We start from the raw sequence: 15682 nt of genomic DNA, 5'->3' as shown, positions 1-15682 counted from the left end.
CAAGGAGCTACCCCTCCCTATACTCCAATGCAGATCTCTCTATTCAACCCAGGTCTGACTCAGCCTGCCCTGTCCCTCCAAAACCAGACAGTCAATACACATAACAGAAGAGCACACTGGAAGGCCTAGGCAAGAATATACCTACTTTCTAAAAGTGGTATTTTCAAACACAGAATATAAAAATAAACTTTACTAAAAGATGTATTTTAATATTCTGAGCCCAGGCATACTAAATTCGTTTTTCTACCATGTTCCTTGGGTCAGTTAGGACTATAGAATGTAATAGTCAAACTGCCCATTCTGGCCTATGGAGAACAGGTAGCCTTGCAGTAGTGAAAAACGAAATTGGGTGTAATTCACTACCAGGACATGCTACACAGACCAAGGCATGTCCTACCTTACACATACAATGCACCCTACCACCATAGGGGTGACTTATATGATGCCAAGGGAAGGTTCAGGGGCTGGGAAGTGGGTGCACTTCACCGCCAAGATGGCAGTTCTGGACTGCACACAGACTCTGCAATGGCAGGTCTGAGACACACTTTACAGGCTGCTTCTGTGGGTGGTGCAACCCAGCGCTGCAGGCCCACCAGCAGCATTTGGTTTACCAGCCCTGGGCACACACAGGCCACGCTACTAGGGACTAACAGGTAAACCAAATAAGCCAATCATGGATATACCAATTCACATAGTCAAATTTACAAAGGGAGCGCATATGCACTTTATCACTGAGCAGCAGTGGGAAAGTGCCCAGAGTCATAAAACCAACACAAACAGGTCAGAAAAAATACAGAAGGAAGGCAAAAAGTTTAGGGATGACCCTGCAAAAAGGGCCATTTCCTATAGTCAGTAGTTAAAATCGCCCCCTATAATATGTAGCATACATGGTGTCTTCAGTGAGATATCAATCACCCCACAAAGCCTGTAGCTTTGGAGGGGCATAAACCGACACAAAAGTGACCCTCTGTCTCCCCCATGTGCCTGCCACTCCTACGTATGTTCCCTGAGGGTCCGTCCATTGACGTGTTACCTTCTAGGGGGGGACTTTTTAATCAGAATGGCTACTCCTCGGGAACCAGAGGTGTACCCCGCATGTGCTAGGACTGTGTAGGCTCCTTTCACCAGGAACCCGCATTTTGTGACCTTAAGGTGGGTCTCCTGTAGTAGTACCACATCTGGGTGAACCCGCTTTACGTATGAGGACACCAACCCTCTCTTAATTTTATCCTCCAGACCTTTCATGTTCCAGGTGAGTACAACGCAGGGGCCAGTCCCCAGCTCATTCCTGGGGCGCCTATGGTCAATCACTGGACCCAGGAGCATGGATGATTATGTTATGCCCCGAGCGGGGGAGGTAGATGATTGCACATGCTGTTGTGAGTGTGTGACTGCTGTGCAATGAAACATAACAAAGTAAAACAAACCAAACAATAAGAACTGTTGAACACCCTGCATTCTCAGCCCCCCACCCCACCTCCCCCCAATGTCGCATCTCCCGTCAGTCGCTCGAGGATGAGCCTTAGGGTGGTGGAGGTCTATCGCCCTCCCAAACCCAACTTACGCCACAAGTTCCAACTCTCGGAGCGTTCCCAACGTTTTCTGAGAAACAGCCTCCTCTAACAGTGGAGGGCCAAAGAAAAGAAATCCCTGCGTCAAGAAAGAAGGAAACTAAACGGGTAAAGAAAAAGACCAGAAGAATGAGAAGGAAATAGAGAAGAAGGGCTACATTGAGCCCACGTCTGTAGCCGCTCCAGGCCTCTCGCCTGCGATACAGTGAAGGTCTTCTAATACTCCGCAGGTTTCAGCAGGTGAAACAGTAAGGAAGGGGGGGTGAGTGTCCAACATGCATACTCCGAAGTTTCAGTCTGTTTCCACGGTCAACCTCGCAAGCCCCTGCTCACGAATGCGAGTCCGGTGGTTCCCCCTATGAGGTCAGAGCGCCCGCTGATGCGTCTTGTTCCATTGCCACTATTTCGGCCACCAATGGGTGCAGAGAGGGTCCCTCGTCTCCCTCCTCTCCGGAGGTAGTGTCTCAGGTTTCAGCCTTCGTGTCTGGGTCAGGATGGTCGGAAAGATGGAGAGTGCGGGAGCCCACCGAGAGGTGAGAGTCTGATGAGCAGCCACTGCACCTTCAGGGTCTACCAGTATCTCTCGGCGCATAGGGGTGTGCCTCCTGAAGTCGGTCTTTGCGAGCCTGTCGGGATATCAATGTTCTCTGTGTGCCCGGGGACTGCCTAGCATCTCCCGCTTATGACTGATTGTGACGCGGTGGTATCTCCGGCCGTTCCAGTGTACGTCATTCCTCCAGCCACTGCCATGCCTCTTCCGGTGTCTGGAAGAAATGGGATCTGCCTAGGAACATCAATTTCAGCTTTGCAGGGAAGAGTAGCATGTATTGGATCTTATGCTCTCGTAGTTTTGCCTTCTGCACCTCTCTGCTGTAATCAGGGAAGATCATTATGCGTGCATTTTCATGTCGGATCTCCCCGAGCTTCCTAGCTTCAAGGAGGATCATGTATCTGTCAAGAAAGTTTAAGAAACGAGCTATGACAGGCCATGGCTGTGCTCCTACAGGTGGTCGGGCCATCAATGCCCTGTGGGCTCTTTCTATAACAAAACAGATCGAGAATTTGTTCTTTGGGAATATGTGCAGGAGCCAAGAATGCAGAAACTCTGGCATGTTTGTTCCCTTGATTCCCTCTCTAAAGCCCACAAAGCGGAGGTTGTTACGGCGTGCCTGTTTTCTGCATCGTCCACACGCCACTGTAGATCTTTATGTGATGATTGTAGGTCTGTCATACCTTTACAGAGATCCTGCAGTGTATCTTCTGCCTCTCCCAGCCTAGTGTCTGACTCAGTGACCCTAGCTGCCAAGTTCCACCGATCCTGTCGCAGGAGCGTCACCTCTGTGCCCACCGCACCTATTTCCCCCTCGAGTGCCGTCCTGGAGGAGTGGATCGCCTGGAGGAGAGTGTTTGTATCTGAACGGGTGGGCGGTCGTTCCTCTGGAGGGGGGGGTGATGACCTTCGTATAACGGTCCATCTTACCCTGTCGTGGTGGTTTCCGGTCTCTGTCTTTGCTCATGGTCAATGTTGCTCGACAGGAGCGTGTAGGAGCGTCTCTTATGAGTGGAATACCCACGACAGGGCCCTCAGCCCACTTATTCAGGTGTACCCGGCCTCGTAAAGGCCCTCCTCCTGCACCCTGGTGATATCGTCCCCAGGTGATCTTGCGGCTAGTCCCCTCAGGCGGAGCCAAACCAGATTAGTAGGGACTGTACTTTAGGCCCTGGCACGGCGCTGTCCCTCTGCTGGCGGGGGAGGGAAGGGGGGAGGAGGGGGCACTCCGCATCTGTCTCCAGCCTCCCTCTAAACTCCCAGGCTCTCCACCGTGTATGTGTCAGCAGCGCGGGTACCCCTCAATCCAGCCCTTCGTTTTGGTAGCCAACAACCCAGAGTCCTCGTGGCGTAAGGCGCTTCAATTATAACTGGCATGCCCCTAGGCTCTGCAGTCATCCTGGCCTTGCTCCCACGTACCTCTGTTGGTTCGCAGTCCTCCACCACCAGGCGGGACAGCACCCCCCTCCATTGTTTCGCCTGCCCGGGGTCGCCGAGCCTGCAGCAGGCACTCACCGTCGGATGCCGGCCTCTGATGATCTAGGTCTCTAGCAGTCTCCCGGGGTAGCTCCTCACAGAGGGTGGAAGAGGGGGGGGGGGGCAGGTCCCACATCGCCGGTGTGGTGCCTCAAAGGTAGGAGCACCGCCTAAATTATCTGCATGTCAGCCCCCGTGGCTTATCGGTGTCCGTTGCGGGGGGCGATGCGTGGGACGGCACACCTCCTGAGATCATTCCCCAGGCCTCTCCAGCACTCAGGCCCTCCGACTCCACCTCCCCTTCTCGGAGCGCCCACGCAGATGCGGCGCCACTACGTAACAGCGCCCATGACTCCTCTCCTTCTAGGCCTGTCCTTCTGTCACAGCAGTGCCCCCTCGCCTCCCGGAGCACTCAGGGTCGGTGGATACGCCCATGGACCCGCGGGTGTCTTCCATCATTAGCCCGCATCTCAGGTCTCCAGCAATCCTCCGGCGCACTCCCGGAGGGGGGGATCCCGACCCTCGATGGTGTTTCGGGCCTCAAGGACCCACTCACAAGCCCCTCGCACGGTTCAGACGGCAGTTAGTCCTGAAGGGGGACGGAGGTCGATACACCTCCCGAACTAGTCACTGTGCGGCCGCAACCTCACAGCCCTGTTCCGAGTAGGCCTGGGCGAAGCACTACGCTACGCTCGCGTAGTTTGCGAAGTTCGCGCTACTTCGCACTACGCGAACTGCACGTAGCACAGTGCGAACACGCGTAGCGTAGTGTTGCGTAGTGCTGCGGTCATTTTTTGCTTGCTTGCGGTCCTCAACGTCAAGTTGGCGACCGCGAGCAAGCAAAATGACATCCCGGCGAGACTTTTTCCTTGTTCGCGATCGCGAGCATGGAAAATAAACCTCCCAGCGAGATTCCCAACGCGAGGAGGTCAGGTTTCTCATTGCGAGGGGTCGCGTATGCTCGCGACCGCTCGCGATGAGAAACTACCAGTTCGCGTTGAGAAAGCTGCCGCTCGAGTAAAAATCTACTCGAGCAGCAGAAAACTACAGCTCGCACTGTGCAAGATGCCATTTTCAATGATTGCACAGTGCCGGTTGCTTGTCCGCACTGTGCAATCATTGAAAACAACATCTTGCACAGTGCGAACATGTTACTACGCAGTTCGCGAAGTGCTACGCGTAGCTCGCGTAGTGCGAATTTCACTTTGCGTAGCTTCGCGAAGTGCTACTTCGCGAACTACGCCCACCCTTAGTTCCGAGGCCAAAGTGTCCCCGACCACTTCAGCTCTTCCTCTGATCCATTTTGAGTTGCGATCTCGCTCACCAGCTTGTTCCGTTATTCGGCTGACAACAGACGGTAGGGACCTCCAGTTCGGTTTCTGTCACTACCAGAGCACTCCTCAACCTCCAGGGAGTAAAAGCAGATATTCTCCGGGACTGCGGGTTGCCGGATTAATTGTCGGATGGTGCTTTCTGCCGGAGCTCGCCAAAGGCACGTTTTACTCGGCCATGCTGCTGGCCACGCCCCTCCTGACTTGCCTATTATTTAACTATTGGCATTGTTGTCAGGGGTGGGGATTAATGTTTCTGAAATACATGTTTCAAAACTATCACTTTAAAAAATAAAAAATTCTCAATGTACTAATATAGTCGGATGGTCAAAAGTGAAACGGTTCTGGATGTTAATGAAATACAGTTTTGAAGAGACTAGCACATTTTTACTGCAAGATGACTTAAAGGTTTTTCCTAAATTAAGGACTCGCTAGGTACTTCGTTTCTTTATCATCAATTAACCTTTAAATAAATATATGCCTGTTTATTTAACATTTTTTTACGGTTTAGTGCTGAGTTGCGTAAAGAGCATCCCAGTGCTGCAGTGGACCACTGGGCTGCAATTAAAGGTCAGGAGGGCCGTATTTGGCCCTCAGGCCGCACCAGGAGTATCGATGTCCTAAATAAACCGCCACTTTAAACGAGCGGGAATATGTTTGCATACAGGCATCATTGGTTAGTAATACAATTAAACTAGTACCTGGAAATAGCTCCAAACTTATGTGCTACCTGCTCGATGGCTGGCAGCGACTTGGAGCTGTGTCATTGGCATGAGCCAGGGCTTTGGTCTCCAACTTATGTATTTAAAATGCTTTAAGCTGTTTGGTTTGTTTCAGAGTCTGTCTGAAGGGATCAAAATATAATGCAAAATAGAAGGGGTGAAAGAGGGCAACCCTAACTAGTACCCCTCAGAATGCGAAAACTGTCAGTTATCCCTCCGGCACATACATCTGTGCCATCAAAGAGCTGTACAGAGACCGCACCCGACATAAAGTTGGAACCCAACCCCATTTACTGCATAACCAGTCACAGTTTTCTCCAGGAGACTCGATTGAGTGCCTTTTCAGCATCGAGCAGTACCAGCCCAACCAATCTCTGATGTACCCCTGCCACATCCAATGACGTTATAACTGTATTGATATGCGAGGATTAAACCATGCTGCATCGGATCTACAGATAATAAGATTATCTGTGACTGACGGCTAGATAAAATTTGTGAATAGATTTTTGAATCAGAGTTGATGAGTGAGATTGGGCCGTATGAGCCAAATTTAGTTGGATTCGTCCCTTTTTTTTTAGGAAAAACCGCAATGCTTGTTTCTCCTCAAGAGACTGGCACCTTTTCCAAATTGATAAATGAATTGAATAATTTAGTTATAACTGCAATAAGTGTTTTAGAAAAGGTTCTATAAATCTGAAGAGGTAACTGATCTGGGCCCGTTGCTTTCCCCAAAGCCAGGTAGAATAATGCATTTTTAGTCTCCACAGCTGCAATTTTAACTTCGAAAGCTTCCCATTGTAAAGGTGCTAAGGATCCGCGAAGGGAATTCTTCTAGAAAAATGTAAATCTGCTCAACTGATTAGTTGCACGTCTCTGAATACAGATTAGCATAATAATCCAGAGAGGCATCCCTGATCTCTCTGGGGGCGGTAGCAAAGCTCCCCCCTTGTTTCTATTTTAGCAATCAAATTAGTATTTTTCTTTGCCTTAATCTGGAGCGCTAATGTCTGCCTGATTTGTTCACTATTCTCCAACCGATCCAGCTGATATGTGTAAATGTCCAGTATTTGTGAAGCGCAAACAATGACCCGAGGGTGTCAAGGTGATGGGCGCCCTTGGGAAGATTAAGCAAGCTATTGCCCAGAGTCACATGGTGCTGTGCTGATCTTCCACCGGCGATCAAACCATGAGCCCCTGGGTTCCGGAGTCAGCCACCCTGGCCGCTGCGCCACACCTCTTCCCTGATCTTGCCCAGATCTTTTTAGTGGCCCTATCCCACATCCCTTTCTTGATTAAGGTCTGTATGGCAATCATTTGCTCATAAGCCATTAATGTTCCCTCCATTGAATATTGCCCAATACAAATCGCCAGCTCTGTTTCTAGTAAGGATAGGCGCCAGCGCATCTCTGTCTCCGTTTGTTTCTCTTCCCGTCTCTTGCCTCTCAAATAATTTGTCTGTCCCCAAAACATAGGCCTTCAGTGTATGCCCCAAAATTAAAATAGATGTTGATCCCAAATTTATATCTATTAAGTCGCTAAACTGGACTGCCATCCTATCGATAGAATATTTATCTAATTGGAGTTTCCTGTCAAAGTTCCACCGGGGTGGATAGCGTGGAGCGCATAAAATCCCACCCTCTATGAATAAAGATAGTGCATTATAATCAGTTGCCACCCATGAATTGAGACGGATAGTTATGTTAGAGGCCAGAGAGTTATCTACCAAGAACATATTGAGTTGGGAAGCTGATTTGTATGGGGCTGAATAATATGTGAAGCCATGTTCCCTGGACTAGCAATATCTCCAGGCATCCACTTACCCATAAATCTCCATCAACTGAGTAATCACCCCTCTTATTTTATCATTTCGATTACTTACATGAGATTCTGCTGGATAAACGTCAATTCCAAGCTTCATAATCATGTTAGAATATCCACACATTATAAGCGGCTCAGGCCATCAATGAAGTTTCATAAGCAATAGTTTGTATATACCCGGCTCGTCTATATTAGGGCCATAGATAATACATTCTGCTTTTACAAATCTGGGCAATCAACCACCGCCCTTTTGATCAGTCCTGGAATCTTCAACTTCCCACTCAGTACCAGAAGCCAGAAGAGCCGCACTACACTGCGATTCTCCTTCAATGTTCAGGAGAGAAAATTAAAGGTCTAACCCCATTTTGGCCTTTGTTGGTAGAAGCATTAGGGCTCTTAAGCCTTATTTGTGCCCAAGGATAAGGAGTATACATGAAAGAACATCAATGACATGCACAGTGTGGGATGGCTGTATATTTATTATTTCCCATTTGCCTTGGTGGTTGGTAGAATATAAACAAACACCTTCATTGTCTTGGCGAGGGTCGGAGGGTGCTGTTGTGAATCTCCCTTCTCAGGGAGGTACTCTCAGGCGATCTTCTAAGCCCCAAGAGGAATAATATGTGACGTACCCTCTTTGGAGAAAAGTGACCAGGCAGGTGTCTCTCACTCCTCATCACAATGAGTTATGCTGGCATAGATGAGGGCAAAGGAGTCAGATAGCCCTGTCAGTAAATCATCTAAACAGGAGGAATGCATATAGATATGGATCCCCACTCTGACCCCTAGAAACAGCAGACTTACACCATTGTTGGTATTTTATAATTAAAGGTTATTATATATGCACTAATCGTATATAAATCTTATGTACCAGAATGATGGCAATTATTGCAGTAATCTCAGTAGTCATTATAAAGAACACGCTCCCTACGTCCTCTCTCAAATTAGTCTAATCCCTACCTAATATCTATAAATATCTGAGTGACGGACTATTTATAAAGCGCACTATTGCCGAGGCGTCTTGGTGCTGAGATGTATGCAATCCCGGAGAAGCTAATCAGATCTAGAGCTTGGTGAAGAGCCAGGTTTTAATCATTTTTCTAAAAAGAATCCTGCTGGACTGTAATCGCATCTGTACGGGGAGGGAGTTCCACAGTTTAGCGGCTTGGAATGAGAAACCCTTTCCTCCCCACCTGATTCTTTTTATCTTGGGGAGATGTACCATATCTCATCAGCCTCATCGTTGTTTTAGTGGCTAAACTGTTATTGGAATTCCCTAACTACTGGTATGCCAAGCTATGGAAGTACCTCTGCACACCCCAAAAAGCCTTCAGCTCTGCAGCCAGAGACCAGTACATCGGCATGTCCATTTAAAATTCAGTCCTCATGTTCGCCCCACCCAAATGCTCTGTTTTGCTCTTCATAATTCCTGCTCCAATGATTTTCTATGGAGAGGGGGAGGGGGAACTCATGTGCGGAGTCTCGCATGGCTCTGGAACACCAGCAGTGGCTCTGTTACAGGTGCCCTTGGAAGGTGGGCAAACTTTGCCATCTTATTTCCCTTCAAACCGGATTTGTACGAGGCTGGAAGGCTTTGAAGCTCGAATCATTGGACGCATCTCTAAACCTTTCCAGAGTATGTCAAATTTCAGTTCTCTGTTTTGTTAGCATTACTAACGGGCAAGCTCTGCTCTGAAAATAATGTCTGGAAATAATTGGCGATTTCACACACCTTGTTAAAATTACCTTTCAAAATATTAGTTTCCTAGGCCATAACCTGTCTCTCGCTCTCACACACACACAATTGATTTCCATTTAAATAGGGCCTCTTGAGTTCTCCTCTCTGTCCCTTAAAATGGTGGGGGCCACGAGGAACGAGACGTTAACAGCTATTCCGGTGTTAGGTCCAAAAATATGTTCTTTTTTAACACCCCCTTGACTTTTAGTCAATGGGGGGCATTCGAATTATACATAACACTCCTTATCAATGGACAAGGCATGGGTGCATAAGAAATTCCCTCACAGTTTGTCAATGTGGGGGGGAATTGATATTATGGAAAAGAAACACCCCCCTGCTCTTGGGCAAGGTGGAAGTCTGGGTGTGGATTTACTCCTCACCCTCCCTTTACCAATGCCAGCAAGGTAGAGAAGAAAGCTCCTCTGCTACAGGGCACTGCAGGTCCCCAGTAGGTAGTTATAGCATGGGAGCATTTTCTGACTTGCCTGTATCTTTTTTTTTTTCTCCAAACTTTATTCATGTATTTCAGATACAATACAAAATAATGCAAGTTGGCAGATACATGGCATCAATACAATGAGTAAAGCAATTAGCGGTGCCGCAGTGAACTTACATTGTTGCAAAATCATGTCCCCAATCAGTCCCAGAATTACAAGGCCAGAAAGTCGGGCAGCAACCTACAGAGTGAAGATGAACAGGGCAGCACAACAACTACAGTCTAGATATCAAACGTCAGTAATCGACAACAGATAGGATGTAAGTGGTTTCCAGATGTCCCGTGGCCTCGAGGCTGCCGGCAGCTCCTCCGCATAGCAGGTAAGCTGGTCCCAGCAATATGCTAAGTCTTGCAGCCACATTTTTGCTGTAGGAGCTAATCGGCTCTCCCAACAGACAGAGATTCTTCGCTTAGCCATGAGCAATGCAATGGATACAAGTTTTTTATTAGATGGGTGCACTTTAGTCCCAACGCCCAGCAGACACAGCCGTGGATGACATTCCAGTAGCTCCTCAATCATCAGACCGAGCACTCTCACAACTTCACCCCAATAAGCAAATATCTTAGGACATTCCCATGCCAGATGATAAAACCCTGCCCCAGTCGCCCCACATCGCTTACAGGCATCAGACTGTCGGAGCCCAAATTTAAACAACCGTGCCGGTGTATAGTATAACTGATGCAGATACTTAAAATGCACCAAGCGCAGGTTGCCATTCGGCGTCAAGCGGCCCGTCAAGCTGCAGCCATCCAGCCAGTCATCCTCCGTGAGGGGTTCCGGAAGCACCATATTCCAATTGTCCAGGGCTGTATTCCCCAAAGAGACCCTGTCACGCTGGGACGCCTTATAGAGCCTTGTCACCAGCCGGGCTCTAGAGGTGGCCGTATAAAGAAGCTGCAGTGCCCCAAGAGTCGGCGGTTCAGAAGGGAAGTGCAGATTAAATGCACGCATGGCAGAGCGCAACCTAGTATACACAAAGAGCTGCATGGCCGAGACCTCACCACGGGTCGCCAGGTCTACTGAGGTTATAAACTGGCCCCCAGGGAACACGTCCGCCATGACGCCAAGTCCCATCTCCGCCAGTGTTCGCAGCGTACCCGTCTCTTGGGTTACCGAGAGGTCAGAGTGATGGAGCAATGGCATGCTTGGAGCATAGAGCAGTAATTTACCCTCACGCTGCCCCAGCGCCCGCCAGGCGCTTGAGGTAGTCTGCGCCTTGTCAAATTCTCCCTTCTCATATACCGTATGCGTGTTTACAATCATCGCCTTAAGGGGTAGAGGATGGACTGCACCCGCCTCCACAGCCACATGCAGGATGAATGCAGGGTCATGCTGCCAGTAATAGGCGTACTGCGCCTGTGCACAGAGGTAGTAGTTTCAGTTTCAGTTTCATAAAGCTTTATTCGGAGCTTGACAAAAAGTCTATAAAAGCAGATCATACATAAAACATCATTAATATACATGAATAATTAGCAAAATAAATCATAAAAGCTTCATCAATACAGTTAAAACAAACAAGTATATAAAACAGCACAATGTCTATTTAAAAGATAATACTAGGCCTTGCCTTGATAGCTCTGAGAAGAAATGTAGTAGTAAAAAAGCAAACATCGGGTGAAGGATTAAATATCAGTTTCAATGCATCTTTTACGGTTCTAACACCAAATTTCTTGAAGATAGGCTTCAAGAGAACAGTGCGAAAGTTACCATATAGTGGGCAGAACAATAAAAAGTGCATAGTGCTTTGTGCTGTAGTGCCATCACAAGGGCATGGACCACTAGGGTGTTTTTTGATAGTAGGAAACGCCACTAAGTGGTGAGCAATCCCAAAGCGTAGTCTAGTAAGAACGAACCTGTGTGAGGGTCTAGTAACAAAGCTCAAATAGGGTTGATAACCTGACAGCTCACAACAGCTGTCATAGAGCGTACAGGTGGATAAATTGCTACTGGCCCTCAGACGTTGCTCGTACCTTAAAGACAACCAAACAGATTTCAATTCGCTTTTAGTCAGACTGTTGGCAGCATAACAGTCCTCAGATAAATTAAGACCATATATGTCCTTGAAGCTGCTCATAACATAATTTACCCAAGGGATCTTTAGATGATTATCTAGGGACAGACAATCCTTGATGATGGCTCTATTCAAGGAAGTCTCCTCCTTAGCCCAAATGGCACGCCACAGCAATAAAGGTCTATGGGCGACGGAATCCGAAAGATAGTGTATTCCAAGTTCCCTATGCACCAGGTGCGTGGATACTGAGGTAGGCAGGCAGAGTAGCCGCTTTAAAAACAGGTTTTCCTCTACTTGTAAATTTCCAGCCAAAACATGCCCCCAGACACCTGCCCCGTAAAGGGCGGTTGAAAGACACCTCATCTGGTAGATTTTCAGCATATCCCCAATCCGTCTGTCCCCTAACTTAGAGGCAAACGTAAAAACCCCGTGAGCGCATTTCGCCATTCTTGCTCTAACGTGGGTGATTTCGCTGGACCAGCTACCTGTCTTGGAAAAGGAGATACCCAGATAATTAAAAGTATCAACCGTCTGAACCCTATGCCCCTCTATAAAGAAGGCATGGGGCTTTTTATGGCCCTGGCCACATTCCATGACAAATGTCTTTGTTTTGTTGATAACCAGCTTCCTTTCCCCAATAAACATGGAAAACCTGTCCATAAGCCGTTGAAGGCCGACAGGGGTCCTTGAGAGGAGGACAGAATCGTCTGCATATAGTAAGACTGGGATATGGGCATCGAGTATAATTGGGGCATCGGCCCCCACAGCCCTTAAAACAGAGTCAACCTCATTAATAAAAAGTGTGAAAAGCAAGGGAGCCAACACACACCCCTGCCTGATACCACGCTTAACAGAGAACTTCGGAGTACACTCCCCACCTGGGCCATATCGAACGCTAGAACTGAGGTTAGCATAAAGCCTGGCCAAGAAATAAACGATACCCTCCGGTGCCCCCATTTCAAGTAGTGTCTCCCAAAGAATCTTATGGTTAACCATATCGAAGGCACTACTAAGGTCTGCAAAGCAGAGAAAGAGGGAACCTTTCTTGGCCATAGTGTATTTCCCAATAAGTAGTTCTAGGTTGAGACACTGTTCCACTGTGCCTCTACCCTTCCTAAATCCGTATTGGGAATTAGCCAGGATGTTATTTGTTTCTGCCCATTCTTCTAATCTAACAAGAAGAACCCGGCTCATGATTTTCACGGAGGAATCTAAGAGGGATATAGGGCGGTAGTTCTTAGCATCCCCCTTCTCCCCCTTCTTATAAATAGGAATAATAGTAGATTCCTTCCATGTAAGCGGGGCACCGAAACTTACAGCAGCATTAAATACTTTGGTCAGTAGCGGGCCCCAGATCTCAGGTTCTTTTTTGTAAACATCAACCGGCACCCCATCTGGCCCCTGAGCCTTCCCTCCTTTGCTTGCGTTGATACATTTCTTAACCTCGGTAGGGGAAATATCAAGGGGAATTATTGGCCAGATCCCACCTCCAATTTCCATACGTTTATCAGAGTCAAAAATCAGAGAAAAGTGAGAGACCCAACTTTCCTCACTGACATTTGCCGACAAAACAGGTGTATCCTCGTTCCTTAGAAAAGGGCTATTGACAGTAGCCCAGAATAGAGAGGAATCAGAGGTTTCAGCGGCCTGGTCTAGCTTATCCCAGGCCTCACGCTTCAGTTCTGCCTTTCTTTTTCTTACTGCTGCCCGATAAGTAACCCTAAGATGCCTAATAAGGTTTGAGTCCCTCTGTTTAGCAGCCAGTGCCACTTTAAGGCTCTTAAGGGCGGTAGTACTTGCGTGATCAAACCACCCCTTTTGCTGATTTAAATTGCCCTTGTGTTGCTTAGTAAATTTGGCTTCGATACAATGATTAATATCAACAAATTTATACAGAATTATATCTGTTAACTCATTACTCGCTAAAATAGCATCAATTCCCTCTAAACAGTTTGTAATAATTGAATTGGACAAAAGATCTGCCTTCTCCCCCTTCCACCTAATTCTGGTTCCGTTGGGTCTATGGGGTTCAATGTTCTCAACGACGCATTGTTTAGGGTCTGAGTTGGCCTTCCAGAGAACTGTCTCCATGGTCAGACAATTATGGTCGCTAATTAAGTTGTCCACTACCATGGGGGCTGAACACCATGGATTAAGGCTGGAGGAGGTACATATAAAATCAATAACAGTGTTTGCGTTTCTGCCCTTAAAAGTGGGTAAAATTTCACCAAAAACGCCCCTCCCATTCCCCAGAATCTCCATATCGTATGTCATCAAGATTTTGTTTAATGAATCCCCGTATGGGTTATGTGGAAAATGGGCGGCACCGTCTCCTCGACTATTTATGAAACCACAGACCCTATGGGCAGAGAATAAACAGGCAGAGGTGTTGAAATCCCCCATCCAAATAAAGTCAAAAGCAATATTGTTACCTGTTACAATTTTGGCCAGAGCAGCCTCCAAGGCATAAGCTACCTGTTGCCTAGTGTTATCGAAAACATTATTATAAAAATTAATTAAAAGGATATTTCTATCCTGCTCCTTACAAAGCCATAGTATCTGGGAATGGGCCCCCACCAGGACATGTTTCTTGACAATAAGTGGCACATCAACCGAAATCAATATCAGGAGGCCACCCTTGGCTCTTCCCGAATTTGAAGCCACAGCAGGTAATTGATATGAAACAAAGCCATTATAATTAATGGGGTCCAGACTCCAGGTTTCCTGAAAACATAACATTTTAAAAAGGTTGATAAAATCAAACCAACCTAAACATTCATCCTTGTGTGATAAGCCCGCAACATTCCAGCAGGCAATGGGACACGAGCCGTAATTAGCTGGACGAACTGGGGCATTCAGTACAGACCTATCCCTTCCAGCACTAGCTAGGCTATCGTGATCACAAGCCACAATAGGGTCTGGATGGCTTACACCAGAATCAATAATAATGCTAGTTAGTAACTTAGGGTCCGAATTAGAGCTCTTTTTACCCAAATGCAAGTCCTCGATCTCTGCGTCGTCTATAGCGGGCTCCAGTCAATCATTAGAGTCAAGCCCACTTAAAGGTTGGAATCTGTTAAACGTAGGGATAGCGTGGGCAGCACACAGGTTCTGGACTCTAGGCCTACACCAGCGATGCTCCTCAGCGGACTGAATAACAGGTTGAGTAGCATAATCCCTATAGAAGTACCCAAGGGGCCGCAAAGAAATGCATTGATCACTCACAGGGAGAGATGCGGCTTTAATCAAAACTGAAGAGGTAAGTTGGGGGTTGCGGAAATTAATGACTATACAGTCGCCTTCACAGGTCTTACGTGATTTGCCAACCCAATTGGTTCTCCTGGTACTTAGTATATCCCTAGATAGGGCTACAGGGAAATCACACTGTCGGTGGAGCCAGTCCACAGTCTTATTCTTTAGTGACGAGTGAGATTCACCGTTTACAGGATTGCCACCTTGCCTCTTAACAGGAGGGACATTCATCAGAACAGCTACAAAAGGAGCACACGTAGGTGGCAGGTCCGGTTGAGGGTTACTATGTCTAAGGATGTTAGCAGTATGACCCATGGGTTCCCCTGATGCTGAGCTAGGGGGTGATTTAGTGGAGTCCTGCGGCTGAAAAGATGGCTTTGGGACTACAGAAGGCTTTCCAGTGTCATTACCTGGTCTGCTATCAGAGCTGCCTCTCCCACCCAACAATGAGACTGTATTAGGGGCAATTGAAGAAATCTCGTCAGGCACCACAATACTAGCAGCAGTGTTCGCAGCAGGTCTAACCTTGATGAGAGAGTCCAAGATGCCTCCCAATCTGACTACTTCGTCAGTGAGAGTAGTAAGTTTGGTCAATAAGGGTTTAAACAAAATGTCAAACTTGGCATCTATAGCATTAGTTATAAAATCCAGCTGCTCTTTATCAAGGATGACCTTAGCTCCCTCCATTGACACAGATTGGGATGGTAACTTTTTCT

The sequence above is a fragment of the Triturus cristatus genome, chromosome 11 (genome assembly GCF_964204655.1).
Source record: "Triturus cristatus chromosome 11, aTriCri1.1, whole genome shotgun sequence".
NCBI classification, from domain to species: domain Eukaryota; kingdom Metazoa; phylum Chordata; class Amphibia; order Caudata; family Salamandridae; genus Triturus; species Triturus cristatus.
Note: the sequence above shows the minus strand (reverse complement) of the source record.